Source organism: Hemitrygon akajei, chromosome 6 (assembly GCF_048418815.1).
Source record: "Hemitrygon akajei chromosome 6, sHemAka1.3, whole genome shotgun sequence".
Taxonomy (NCBI): domain Eukaryota; kingdom Metazoa; phylum Chordata; class Chondrichthyes; order Myliobatiformes; family Dasyatidae; genus Hemitrygon; species Hemitrygon akajei.
The window spans coordinates 65116848-65131628 of NC_133129.1; the positions used below are offsets into that span (position 1 = coordinate 65116848).

Here is a 14781-nt window from a genome sequence, read left to right on the forward strand (position 1 = left end):
AACAGGGTGCAGAATGGAGTGTAATAGCCACAGGGAAAGTGCAGTGCAAGCAGACAATAAGGTGCAAGAACAGAACAAAAGATTGAGAGATCAAGTCCATCTCATCGTTCGAGAGAACTGCCTTAGAACAGCAGGTAGAAGCTTGTCCTTGAACCTGATGGCATGTGTTTTCAGTCTTGTGTATCTTCTGTCCACTGGGAGAGGGGAGAAGAATGTCCAGGATGGGTGATGTCTTTGATTCTGTTGTGTACTTTACTGAGGCAGTGAGAAGTATAGATAGAGTTCATGGAGGGGAGACTAGGTTCTGTGATGTGCTGAACTGTTTCTTGCAGTCACAGGCAGAGCTGTTGCCAAACCAAATCTTGGTGCATCCAGGTAAGAAACTTCAACAGTGCAAAAATTAGCAAGGGTCAACGGGTTCGTGCCAACGTTCCCTAGCTTAGAGACACTGGTGAGCCATGACATCAATGTGGTTGGACCATCTGGCCAAGCCATCTTTCTGCAGCTACCACAGAGCAGGTCGTCCGGTAACCTGAAGCCCCATGCCACTAAGTTCAAGAGTAGTTACTTCCCTTCGCCCATTCAGTTCCTGAACCAACCAGTGACATCCTAATCACAGCAGTTTTAGAAACACTATGACCACTTTGATTACCTTACATTAAAATGGATTTTCTTTGCTCTGGTTCTGCTTTCCTTCTTGTAAAAACATTAAGTTTATATTTGATTTTATGTTTTTCTTGTGAATGCCACTTGTATGAATCTATGTGTCTATTTTTCCATTGAATCTGTGCATTCACATACTTGTGCATATGACAATAAAACTCGAATGGCACTGGAGCACTCGGTGAAAACCCACCACGTGCAAACTCCACACAGACAGCACCTAAGATCAGGATTGCTGGAAATGTGAGGCAGCAAATCAGGTTTATTATCACCAGCATGTATTGTGAAATTTATTAACTCTGCGGCAGCAGTACAATAATGACAAAAACTGAATTACAATAAGATATACCATATATATTAAATAGTTCAATAATTAGTGCAAAAACAGAAGTAAAAAGGTGAGGTAGTGTTCATGGGTTCAATGCTCATTCAGAAATTGGATGGCAGAGGGGAAGAAGCAGTTCCTGAATCATTCAGTGTGTCTCTTCAGGCTTCTGTATCTCCTTCCTAATGGTAACAATGAGAGCATGTCATGGGTGGTGGGGGTCCTTAATGAAGGCACCGCTCCTTGAAAGTATCTTGGATACTACGGAGGCTAGTGTCCATGATGGAGCTGACTAATTTTACAAGTTGCTGCAGCTTACTTCAATCCTATGCAGTAACCCCCCCCCCCCCAATCAGTTAGTGATGCAACCAGTCAGAACGTTCTGTATGGTACATCTGTAGAAATTTGCAAGTGCTTTATGTGACAAACCAAACCTCCTCAAACTCCTAATGAAATATAGCTGCTGTCTTGCCTTCTTTATAGCCACATTGATATGCTTGGACAAGGTTAGGTTTCAGAGATACTGACACCAAGGAACTTGAAATTGCTCACTCTCTCCACTTTTGATCCCTCTATAAAGACTGGTGTGTGTTCCTTGTCGTATGCTTTAAGTCCACAATCAAAATTCCAGTAGTTTAATGTTCATTGTGACAGAGATCAACTATTCCAAATTTATTTTATCAGCTGAATTTAAATTTCCCAGCTCCCATAGTGATAGGACTTAAACCTATGTTTTCAGATCAATAGTCCAGGCTTCTAGACTCCTGCTGCTATCATTAATGCCCTCATACCCCTTTGCATAAGCAGATGAAGTATGGGGGTGAGGGGAAGCTAATGAAAGGACCCCAGAGAAAGTCACTCTTTGCAAAGAAGACTGGGATGTACAAGCTATCCATTCCAGCCAGCAGGACAGTATGATTAATATCTTCACAAGCCAGGATATCCAGATAAGCAGAAAGGTGAGAAGCTTGCAAGAGTTTGCTATTTTCATTGCATGTTTACAACCAAAAAAAATGTACAATGTGGTATCAGCAACTATTAGTCAGCTGGGTGACAGAGACAGGAAAGAGGGAGCTTTGGGAATGTTTGATCTAGTGTTTACTTGAAGGGAACCAGTCAGATCACTGACGTGTGCCGTGAAATCTGTTGTTTTGTGGCAGCAGTAAAGTGCAATACATAAAAAAAAGTGCTACAAGTTACAACAATAAATATAAAAAATAAGTAAGTAGTGCAAACAGGGAGCGAAATAATGAGGGAGCGTTCCTGGATTGTTCAGAAACCTGACAGCGAAAGGGAAGCAGCTGTTCCTAAAATGTTGAGAATGCACCTTCACGGTCCCGTACCTCCTCCCAAAGGCAACCAAGGCGGTGGCGAGTGCCTTTAACGAATGCCACCTTCTTGAGGCGGTGCTTTCTGATGATGTCCCTGATGATGAGGAGGCTGTGCCCATGATGGACCTGCTTGAACCTTTTTGATCCTGTCCACTGGAGTCTTTGCACCAGGCCATGACATATCAGTCAGAATGCTCCCCTTAGTACATTTGTAGAAATTTACTGGAGTCTTTGCTAGAGGTGAAAGGCCCAGGTGGTGGAATATATTCCCTTTCTCACTTACAAACATGGTTGCCTAATTCCCAGAACCACTTTTCCAGCTCTTGGCCACATTCCTACTTTCCACCTTCCCCCAACCTGTACATTTTAGGCCTACATTTTCCCCATGGCAAAGACAAGCAACCCAGTCCTCGATCTCACAACTACCCAACCTAACTTGTGAAACATCAAGTTTGCCTTTAGAAAAAGATAGCCGCTTTCAAAAAACGGCTGAAGTTGTACATTAGTATTTGTACTATCATCTATTTCCGTCCCCGATTCCACTGATCTGCTGAGATCCTCATCAGTTCCAGATTCTTGCCGTTCACTGCTCAGCTTCCAAAAACCTTAGCTCACCCAACCATTTTACTTTAGAGCTCCTTCAGCGATCACCTCGCATTTTTAAACACCCTCTGCCTTGTGTTCAAAATTTCAAGCTCTTCATCTTTGAACGTTCTTCCTGACATATATTCTGTGTGGAATGAGCTTCCTGTAGAAGTAGTAGAGGCCAGTTCAGTTGTGTCATTTAAGGTAAAATTGGATAGGTATATGGACAGGAAAGGAGTGGAGGGTTATGGGCTGAGTGCGGGTAGGTGGGACCAGGTGAGTTTAAGAGTTCGGCACCGACTAGGAGGGCCGGAATGGCCTGTTTCCGTGCTGTGATTGTTATATGTTATGTTATATAGCTCTCCACTCCTCCCCAAAGGGAAGCGTGCAAGTGGAAGCCTGCCTGCTGAGCTCCTCCCGCAGTTTATGTACGTGGAGGCTGCTCTAAAGGTGACATCATTATGATGGACTGTGGAGTTGACAAAATACACCAAGGAAACATGAGTCAAGATTAGTTGGATGACAAAAACTGATTAAAAAATGAAGAGCAGGAGACCCAAGAGTCTACAGAAACACCAAAAAGAAAAGCACAAGGAAGAAATGTCCTCTTCACTGTAAAACAATTTGCAAATGTACAGTTCATTTAACTAAGTAAAAATTCTCTCTTTCTCCAGAAGATCAACAAGAAAAAAAAATCAACCCACATTGATACCAAGGGATACAAAGAGAATTTAGGGCAAAGAGTTAAAGTTTAGAGGAGGAGAGAGCTGGGGAAGACAAAGGGAGAGGTATTGAGACCTGAGACCTTGGCAGCTGAAGGCACGGATACTAAAAGGTCGAGGGATGGGCAATAGGCCTGATTTGGAGAAGTACAGAGATTTTAAGAGTTGAAATGTTGAACAACTTTTTAGAAGATGAACTGAAGGAAAGATTAAAACTAAAGCAATAAATGGACTGCTGGAGGAACTCAGTGAGTCAAGCTGTGGGAACAAAGGAAGAAGGAATTGTTGATGTTTCAGGTTCTGATGCATGGTTTCAACCAAAAATGTTGACAATTCCTAACCAGCCAGAGCAGCCCCATAGCCTTGGCCTCAGCTCATCACACAGCGGGGCAAATCACTGCAAAGCTCGCAGACACGAAGTGTGTAGCAGCCGGAACAGTCTCATAGCCTCAGCACCATGGCGAGAGGTGTAAACATCGCGGAAGAGCAAGCAAAATCAGCGTGACCCTCGCCTCTGGTCCCGACACCATGCCTTTTTTAAGTCTACCTGGGCCAGTGTTTAAATCGTCCAAACAACAGGTTGTCCCCCACACCTGGATCCAGAATTTTGACTCCAGATTGTGGCATCTGCAATCTCTTGTAACTGAATTAAAACAAGTTCTACCTGAAATGCAGGATGACCTCAGTAAAGGAGGGCAACTACAAATAAACAGGCCTTTTGGCCCATGCCAACCATCATGCTCCTACTTGTACATCATATTCATCATATTCTTGTTTCATTTAATTCTCCCCACATTCTCATCAATTTCCCCTTCCCCCCCCCCCAAGGGTTCCACCACTACTCACCTACATAGTAGGGGAAGTTTACAAAGGACAATTAGCCCCCTGACCCACAGATCTTTGGAAACCAGAGCACACAGGGGAAACTCACAGGAACAATGTGCAAAATCTAGGTGGACACCACCCAAGATCAGGACTGAATACAAGGCTCTGGTGCTGGGAGGCAGTAGTTCTACTAAATTACACTGTCCTCCAATCTCAAAAGCATTGTAGCTGATGCACAGAGAAGATAGAGAAAGATCAAAGAAATTTGCAAACTTCAATGTATTCAACTACACTGTGGGTGTGTGGAAAGGGACATAATTTAAATAAGATTAATACTTCTTAAACAGTTTAGCAGGTACAAAAGGTTTTACCGTCACTGTATTTTCAGATGCCCCTGTTGAGAAGTTGCTCGTGAACTTCACCAGGTTTCAGCCAACACTTTCTGTGATCGCCAAAGCAGAACAGCCAGCATTCAGGTCGGGGGGGGGGGGGGGGGTTGTACAAGACAGTATACTGCGCCAAAAGCCCAGAAGCGATGTGTGAAAGTCAAAAAAAGTGGCCGAGGGTTTTAGCAGAAGTTAGGATGAACCAGGAACGGAAGCTACAGAGTTGCAGGGCCTCGTGATGGAGCAGATCCGTCGTAGGAAGTCCAGAATGGGCTCAAACCCTGCTGCTGGCGCAAGACATTTACATGGGAAATTCCTGGGATTGATGCTACCAATCTTAGGCCTTTGCCTGGTCGGTGTCACAGGTTGAACCTGAGCCACCAAGTTCCAATTCCGGCTGTCGTCAAACACCCTCTTATGGAAATGGCAGCCCACCAGGGACTGGAAAAGTCCAACAGCACAAAGGGAGTGCAGGGGGTTAAGAGAGGTAATCCAGGTCACATAGACAACCTCCTGTCTACTGGTATCTAGGAAGAAACTGTTTTTGGTGATCGCTCATTCACTGCATCTATGAAATTCTCATAAGTGCACTTCGCCTATTTAAATTCTCCTTTTCTGATGTGTCAGCTGTGGCTCAATGGATGCACTCTCTCCTCACAGCCACACTGTTGTGGGTTCAAGCCCCACTTCAGTACAAAAACTTCGGCTGACCTCCAATGTGGTATTGCTGGTGTCAGAGCTGCCATCTTTTGGAGATGTCTGCTCAGGGGAACACAAATCCCATGCCACAGGAAAATACAAGAGATTTTCCCGGGTGCCTTGGCTAATATTTACCTCTCAATCAGCAGAACTAATAAAGTTTATTCAGTCAATGCTATTTGTGGGAGCTTGCTGTGCACAAAACTACAATCATAATTCCGACATTACAACAGCAACTGCTCTTAAGAAATATTTAACTCTGAAGCACATTTAGCCTTGACAATGCCAAAGGGATTGTCCTTCCTTGGAATCAAATGCAATCACGTCATTCTTGGAATTAAATGCAATGGTTAACTTGTACTGAAAAATGAGGGGGGAAAAAATAAACGCCTCTTAACACTATGCTGGTCATTACATTTTGTAAAAACATTTTCAATTGCCTCTCAGATTATTGCTTTATTCACTGCTGTTGAAGTAGTAGTGCAATTGAGCCAGTTATATTTGGTTTATAAATCATTTTAGCACACTTGCCCATTAAATCAAACGAATTTCTACACCCAGTACATATTGCGGATTGACGGACAGGTTACAGGTTGACGTGGATTAGACCGTGGGTAAAACGTTGCTGATGTTCCACGGTTTCTTCACCCTCTAGGTTGAAGGTTTCATTTCTCCGGGACGTACTTCTACACAGACAGAAAAATTACGCACACTCACAGACAAACTGATGATTTTAAGAAGCTTCACCCTTGCAGCCGTAGGCCTGACAATTTAACCTCAAGATGCCACATCAACCTAACAAAGCATTACTGCAGCACTATCTTCAATAAACTGATCCGCCACAATAAGATAAAGCACATTCTGGATGTTCTAATCATTGCACAATTCATAAGAAGCAGTAAACCAGACTGGACGTGCATAAATAACCTTGTCTAACAAGGAGATAAAAACGTAAAGACTGGGCTTTTACAATTTCTTCCAATGCAATGTCAATGTAACAGGATTTTTTGCTTTGCTATAAATGTTTTTGGGTGCAATACAGATTCCAACCCCACATCACCTTTCAGCATCTGTCGCAAACCTATTCTGCAAATGAAAAAAAAAATTAAAGGGCGTTCAGCAAAGATGTGTTAACACAATCTTATCTGCACCTACCTGTGATATCTAAAGCCCCACAAGCTCTGGATTCGATTGCATTGCGTGCAATTTGCACCTTTGCTTGCAATGCTTCAAAACCCTTTTTTTGCGTGCCGATTCTCCGCCTTATACACAGACACGCACAGATTTTGCACAGTGAATGACGTTCCTTCTCCAGCAGGAAGTCGTCCCGGTGCAGGCAGCCGGCTGGCGAGGAAAGATGCGCGTGCGCTGTGCAGGCGACGGCTGAATTGGATACACGCACGCGCGTTGTGACAACTGCCGGCGGTAAGGTGAGCGACGGCATTGAAGCTAACGCGCAATCGCGACCAGGGTCCCGATTAGACCTCTGGCCCATGTCAAGGATCAGCCTAGCACGTGACCCACGTCCAAGTCTTCCCTCCCGTTCCATGGTCAATTCAAACCCAGACCAACCCGAGTTAAAGAAACTCCGTTAATCAATTTAACAGCTTCAGATGGTTAATCAATTTATTGACCCTCTGAGGCTAATCAAACCTTTGATGATTCTCCCCAGTTCAACCACCCATTCATCCACAGGACACTTCTTTGCCTGACCACCTCCCTTTCCAATCCTTCCTTGTATCCCTGCCCCCTCCACTCTCCTCAAGGGTCTGTCCAACCTCTGACCTCCCACAAAGGATGTACACAATCAGTACCTTAACAGAATGTGATTGAGCAGCTAATTTATCACCAAAGGATCAATCTTGATGTTTCTTGGGGTTAATTCAACCGCAAAAATCATTCAACAGAACCTGGTTTTCTATCATTATGGACCTCCACTAGGCCTGAGATTAGCTGCTGTGCAGGCCCACCCCAACTACCAATCCTCCATATGAAGTGTTGGTCCAACCTAAGAAACATCTAAAGCAACACACACAAAATGTTGGAGGCATCCATCAGGTCAGGCAGCATCTATGGAAATGAATAAACAGTCTTCAACTGGAAAGGAAACAGAAGAGCCAGAATAAAAAGGTGGGAGGAGGGGAAGGAAGCTAGTTGGAAGGTGATAGGTGGAGCCAGGTGGGTAGGACAAGTAAAGGGCTGGAGAAGAAGGAGTCTGATAGGAGAGGAGTGTGGATCATAGTAGAAAGGGAAGGACGAGGAGACCCAGAAACATGACAGACAGGTGAGAAGAGCTAAGAGGCCGGGGTGGGAAATAGAAGAAGAGGGGAATTTTTTTTTTAACCAGAAGGAGAAACTGATATTCATGCCATCATGTTGGAGGCTACCCACAAGGAATATAAGGTGTTGCTCCTCCACCTTGGTGGTGGCCTCATCTTGGCACAAGAGAGGTGATGGACCAACATAATGGAACAGGAATGGGAATTGGAATTGGAATTAAAATGTTTGGCCACCTGGAAGATCCGCTTCTGGTGGATGGAGCAGAGGTGCTTGACAGAAGTGATCCCCCAATTTACGACAGCTCTCACCAATGCAAAGGGGGCTGCTTCAGGAACACCAGACACAACAGATGACCCCACCAGCTTCACAGGTGAAGTGTTGCCTCACCTGGAAGAACTGTTTGGGGCCCTGAATGGAGGTAAGGGAGGAGGTGAGTGGGCAGGTGTCACACTTTGGGTGCTTATAGGGATAAGTGCTGGGAGGGAGATTAGTGGAAAGGGACAAATGGACAAGGGAATCATGGAGGAAAACGGAGAGTGGGAGAGAAGGTGAACACGTGGTAGGGTCCCTTTGGAGGTAGTGGATGTTGTGCAGAATGATGTGTTGGTTACAGAAGCTCATGGGCTGGTAGGTTGGAACTCTATCCCTGTTAAGGTGTCAGGAAGATGGGGTGAGCACAGATATTCGGGAAATGGGGGAGATGTGGGTGAGGGCAGCATCAATGGTGGAGGAAGGGAAACCCCGTCCTTTGAAGAAGGAGGACAACTCTAATGACCTGGAGAGGAAAACCGCATTCTGGAAACAGATGCAGTGGAAGCAAAGGAACTGAGAAAAGGCAATGGCATTTTTACAGGAGACAGGGTGAAAAGAGGTACAGTCAAGATAACCGTGGGGCGGTAAGTTTACAAAAGATGTTGATCGGCAGTTTGTCTCCAGAGATGGAAACTGTGAGATTGAGAAGGGGAGGGAGGTGTCAGAAATGGACCAGGAGAACCTAAGGGCAGCATTGAAGTTAGAGGCAAAGTTGATGAAATTGACAAGCTCTGCATTGGTGCATGAAGCAGGACCAATGCGATCGTCAATGTAGTGGAGGAAGTGTTAGGGAGCATTACTGCAGAAGGCTTAGAACATGGACTGTTCTACATAGCCAACGACAAGGCAGGAATAGCTGGAGCCCACGCAGGTGCCCAACATTATCCCTTGAGTCTGGAGAATGTGCAAGGAGCTGAAGGAAAACTTGTTGAGGGTGAGGACCAATTCTATCAGTTGGAGAAATGTGGTGGTGGAAGGGAACTGGTTGGTTCTTTTATTGAGAAAGAAGCAAAGAGCTTTAAGGCCTCCTTGATGGGGGTAGAGGTGTATAAGGACTGGACATCCATGGTGCAAATGGGGTTGTCAGGGCAAGGAAACTGAAAGTTACTGAGGGGATTGAGAGTGTGTGAAGTATCACGCATGTAGGTGAGACTGAACCAAGGGGGATAGAATAGAGTCAAGGAATGAGGACACACACAAGTTAAGTGGGGCAGGAGCAGGCAGAGACAATGGGCCTAACCAGACAGTCAAGTTTGTGGGAAGAGAAATGGTGGAGTTGAGAGAAGGGTTGGGTGTTCAGAGAAGGTGGGGTAGGAGGAAGATGGAGGCTCCGAAGACCCAAGCATGGAGTCTGAGGGACCAGGGGATGGAGAGTGATAGTGGGGGAAGGGGAGCCCAGGAACCCAGCAGCAACAAGGGAAGACTCAGCCTGGAAGTGTTGGTGGTGGAGGAACAGGCTGAGCTGGAGCTAGAGGTCGTGCAATTTGCAGTCGGAAAGCATCCAGGATCGTAGGAACCAGTGTTGACGGCAGTGGAATGTGGAGTATGGATCCTCTCAGGGATGTTGGAAACAGGATTGGTTACAATCGTGTCACCGGTCTAGAGACATCCAGTCAGCAGGAACATTGGAGCCGGCAGGATCCACAGTCTGGAGATGGGTGATTTTCCAATCCCTTACTGGACATGAGGAAGGTGAAGAACTGCTGGTTGAAGGCATGGATCTGGTGGAGCATGAAATGTCGAAGAGATCCATAACAGGCAGAGGAGAGAGAGGCCTGGAGCTGTGGCAGAGACTGGGACAGGGCCACCAGGTATAGCGGAGAGGGGGGCACGTGGAATTTGGAGGGAGAAGTGGTCAATTGAACTTAAGTACCTGGAATCCTCAGTGGGTCCAAACTGAAAATGGATCTGGAAGCCATGTGGAACAAGATGGTGGTGAAGACGTTCCCAGGAAGGATACTGTGTAGTAAGTCTGGGTGAGTTCATGGTTGAAGAGTCGGAGGATAGCACAGATCACAGAGGGAGAGCAATGAGAGAGGTTTCACTGAACTCCCGTTAAAGAGAAGATTTAAACTCCTTCAGGGTAGGCATCCCTCGAAGAGTGGAGCAGCAAATCATAAACACGAGAAATTCGGCAGATGTTGGAAATCCAACGCAATAGACGCAAAATGAGGGAGGAACTCGGTAACCACTGATGCATCATTAAGGGGTTTATGCTCTTCCTGGACATTCCCAAAAATTAAACTACCCCTAAATCCTAGAGGCCATACAGAGCTAGCAATGCGTCCAATTTGATTCTTGTAGGTGCCAAACGTCTGATCCCACCTAGAAGTAGATCCATCCAAGACCCTATCCCAGATGAAGATCAATTCCTACAATAGCCAATTCAACTTGATACTTGGGGGTCAATCCAAAACCTAATAAAGAGCTTCTCCATTCCCAGTTCCAGGGATCAATTAAAGCACCTTAGGAATCAATACAACATGATCTCCAAAGCCTCAGTACAGATCCTCACTCTAAGGCAAACCCTGAATTAAAGTGGGTTTATCTATCTCTCACCTGCAGAAACTCCTAAGATCACCCTTAGACCAATCAAACACTAATCCAAGATTCTCTGAACAGTTCACCACACCTCTCTGATCTCACTGGATTTAGTCCAGGTTTGCTCTGGAATTAAACTGAGGTCAATCCCAGTGCACTGGATATTCCCACCTCTGAATACATGTTATTAAAGTTAATCAAGGGTAGTGCACTGGAGATCAATCCTCTGATTATGTCCCTACGTAGTTTCAACCCCATAGTGATATCATTGGGCTCAATACTTAGTAGGTAGCGTAACAAACTATCCGCTGGACAAGTTGATTAGCATCTGTGGAAGGAAAAGAATTCTTGTCGTTTTGAGTCCTGAGGCAGGATGTCAGGTTGTAACACGGACAATTCCTTTCCTCCCCTGGATGCTGTTTGGCCAACTGAGTTCCTTTGGCTGATTGCTTGTTGCTCCAGGTTCCAGCGTAGCTGTTTCTTGTGTCTCCAGTCAGTAGCAAATTTGTCTCGAACTCAGAAGGATGAGAATTCAAGTCCAATTCCAAGGTCTGACCTCAAACATCCAATGTAATATTTCAGGGTCTACCGCACTTTTCGGGATGACAGCTTTTGAATGAAGTGTTAAACTAATGTCAAAATGATGTATGAGTATTAATGGAAAATCTAGAATACTGGAGAAGAGTGAGGGAGATTTCACTGGGGTCCTGGTATTGTCCTCATCACATATATGTGTGGGAGTCTGCTGTGAGCAAACTGCTGAATTCTGTGGTAAAATGGTGACTATGTTTCATTGGCCAAAAGAAAGACGTATGATTCATTTTTCCCCTTTGTCCTCAGGATCCTAATCCATTTCAACAATTGGCAACCCATACCTAATTGAGCTTCGCATGACAGTCTGAACCCAGTCATCAACACTGGGAGACAAACAGCAGGCTACCTTACCTCTCTACGATCAACTTAAAGGCACAGAACTAGGATGACTGTTGATTCTTAACCTACAGTGAAAAAACAATTTCCTGCACAAGGAACATTTAACTGCAGAGCATGTGAAAACAATGCTCCCTTGTGTGTGCCCCATTGGTCACATCCATCAATATCATAACAGATGGTGACACACAGTGTCCAGCAGGTTGCTGCCTCAAACCTTTAGTAACTAGTATCCAACCCTGACCTCTGGTGCTGCCTGTGTGGAATCTGCAATTTCTCCCCGTGTTTGTGAGGGTCTGGCATGCTTCCAATCATACTTGGAGGAGGTTCGTGCAACTGACCACGCCATTAGGCACAGAATTCACCTCTCGAGAGTCGCCCCAAAAGTTTATTCATTCATCAGGGACCTCTCGACCTACGAAGGGGCGCTTGATGCCCTCAAAAGACAGTACCTGCGGCCGGTGAACGCCGTCTACGCCAGACATCGCTTGGCCACGCGCAGACAGCGCCCTGCAGAGTCGTCCGCCGAATTTCTCCGAGCTCTACAGGCACTCGTGCGGACTTGTGACTGCAAAACTCTCACGGCGGAACAGCATGCGGAACTCTTGGTACGAGACGCCTTTGTTACAGGAATTAGGTCAGTGTATGTGCGCCAGTGGCTGCTGGAAAATGCCGATCTTACCTTACGCTCAGCGATCGAGACGGCCGACACGCTGGAGGCTGCTCTGCACAACGCTGACGCTGTCCAGCCGCGCGATTCCCCGCCGGTTCCGTGGACACCTCCGACCCCGCCGCCACCGGTTCCCGCGAGCGAATTCGCCAACGCCGCTGCCAGTCGTGGTTCCACGCACTCCCCGAACCCGACCAAGCGAAAGCTGTGTTATTTCTGTGGGCTTGAGAAACATCCTCGAAACCGTTGCCCAGCTCGAGAAGCGACCTGTTATATCCACAGTGACAGAGTGTCCTCCTTTATGAGTGACGAGCTGCGCCGGTACCTGCTAGCTAGGAGCATTGTTACTAGTCAAACTACGAGTTACAATCCCTGGGGGAATGGACAGGTGGAGAGGGAGAATGCCACAGTGTGGAAGGCCACACTTTTAGCCCTTAAGTCAAAAGGGTTGCCGGTCTCTCGATGGCAGGAGGTCCTCCCTGAGGCACTCCACTCTATCCGCTCCCTGTTGTGTACGTCCACCAATGCCACCCCTCACGAACGCCTATTTTCTTTTCCCAGGAAGTCTGTCACTGGGACCACCCTACCAGTTTGGCTGACGTCCCCGGGGCCAGTGCCACTACGAAAACATGTGAGGAGTAATAAATACTCCCCGCTGGTCGAGAGGGTTCACCTTTTGCATGCTAACCCCCAGTATGCCTACGTGGTCTTGCCTGATGGGCGGGAGGACACGGTCTCTGTCCGCGACCTGGCGCCCGCAGGAGCAGCAGACCACTACCCCGTACACTCCACGGTAACTATGAACCCTGTACCCGAGGTGACATCGCGCACACCGTGCCCCACACAGACTCCTCACGACGCTCATGTACCAGGCATCTCGTACGCGTATATTCCGGGCGCCTCGCACACACGTGAGGGATCCCTGACACCTCCAGTTAGGCCGGAACCAGCACAACCTCCATCTCCTATGCAATCACCACCTCCGGCACCTGTGCAATCGCAGCCGGAGCTACGTAGATCGCAGCGACAGATTCGACCACCTGATAGACTTAACCTGTAAATATACTTGTAAGAAACTTTGCCACCTGGGGACTCTTTTTAAAACAAAGGGGAGGGGGTGAATGTGGTGAACTACATATACCTGTCTGGACTGCTCCTGTGGCTCCTCCCACAGACCCCTGCTGACTGCTCCTGTGGCTCCTCCCACAGACCCCTGTATAAAGGCGATTGAGACCTGAGCCCGGCCTCATTCTCCAGGATGTAGTGTTGTTCATTCTTCCAGTCAATAAAAGCCGATATCTCGCTTCTTACGTCTCAGAGTGAGTTATTGATGGTGCATCAGGGTCTAACCTGGATATGCTTTTCCTCTGTTCCTGAGAAGTGGTTAGTAAATTACTGTGAATTATGCCAGTGTAGATGGGTGGTAGAATGGGGGGGGGGGGGGGGTCTAAAGTTGATTGGTTTGTGAGAGAGGATATATTACAGGAGAGGAAATCTTCATTGTCAACAGCCATTTCTACTTGTATAGCAGCTTTAATGAAGTTTAATTACACACAATCTGATGCTGGAAGCCAATATTAGTGCTAAAGAAGATGACAGAGATAAAGAGACCGAGGAGGGACTGAAAAACAAGGATAGGAATGCTGAAACGGTTGTACTGTTGCATGGGGGGGGGGGGGGGCGAGGGTGAATGGAGGGGAGGTTTCAGCAAGAGAAGGGGTGATGAGTAAATGGGACCTGGTGCAATGCTGTAGTTCAAATAAATTCACTTACGGTTACAGTTCACATAAGGATATCTAAGCCTTTTACTTCGTGCTGATTAATACTGATTCCTCAAGACCCTTCCCGAATCAATTTTCAACTCCTCAGTATCCCTGATGCTAAGATTGTAACTTTGACAACTGCGTTACTGGAGAGTATTACAATGAGGGACACTTTATGACCGCAGTGAGATATGTGCTTTCATTAAATTTACAAAGATGCTTCTGTCTCTGTCCTCCCACCACCCCCTCCCCTTCTCAGTTTAGTGGGGAGAGCAAGTTCTAAGGTCACTGAGATATACCCTTTGGGATAACGCAGAGCCGTCTGTAGATTTGAGAAATCCTATGGGATGCAAGGGTATAGTGAGGGGGGGAGCACAAGAAAAAGATTTTGTTTCCATGGAACAAGGGAGGCCACAGCTGATCACAAAGGAAAGAAAAAAAAAGACTTCTGCTTTATTGCACCATCCATGGTTTGAGTGATTTTACAACCAATGAAATCCCTCTGCGTGTGAAGGAGATTGGGCATAAAGATCTTAAATGACAGAGTGAATATTTATCATCTGGACAATGTGTATCAAATTTACCACCTCAGTTATAGTGCCCTCAGGATTTGTTCAGTGAGTAATGTTGCCTACCCTAATAAATCATTTATTTTACACTAATGGACTGCCGTGCTTTGGTTTGCAGTATTATTTTCTTTCGTGCAAAGAATTTCAAATACATTCAGTTTAGCGGTCTGTGGCGGAGGG

General features: G+C 46.2%; 1 protein-coding gene across 7 annotated transcripts in view; it reads right to left on the reverse strand.

The window, feature by feature from the left end:
* Positions 1–6880, reverse strand: part of LOC140729106 (amyloid-beta A4 precursor protein-binding family A member 1-like) — a 174307-nt gene extending 167427 nt beyond the window's left edge. For all 7 annotated transcript variants that reach the window (XM_073048511.1, XM_073048512.1, XM_073048504.1 and 4 more), the window contains exon 1: positions 6692–6880. The gene's annotated coding sequence lies outside the window, so the exon portion shown is untranslated. The remainder of the gene's footprint in view (positions 1–6691) is intronic.
* Between the last annotated feature and the right edge of the window lie 7901 nt (positions 6881–14781).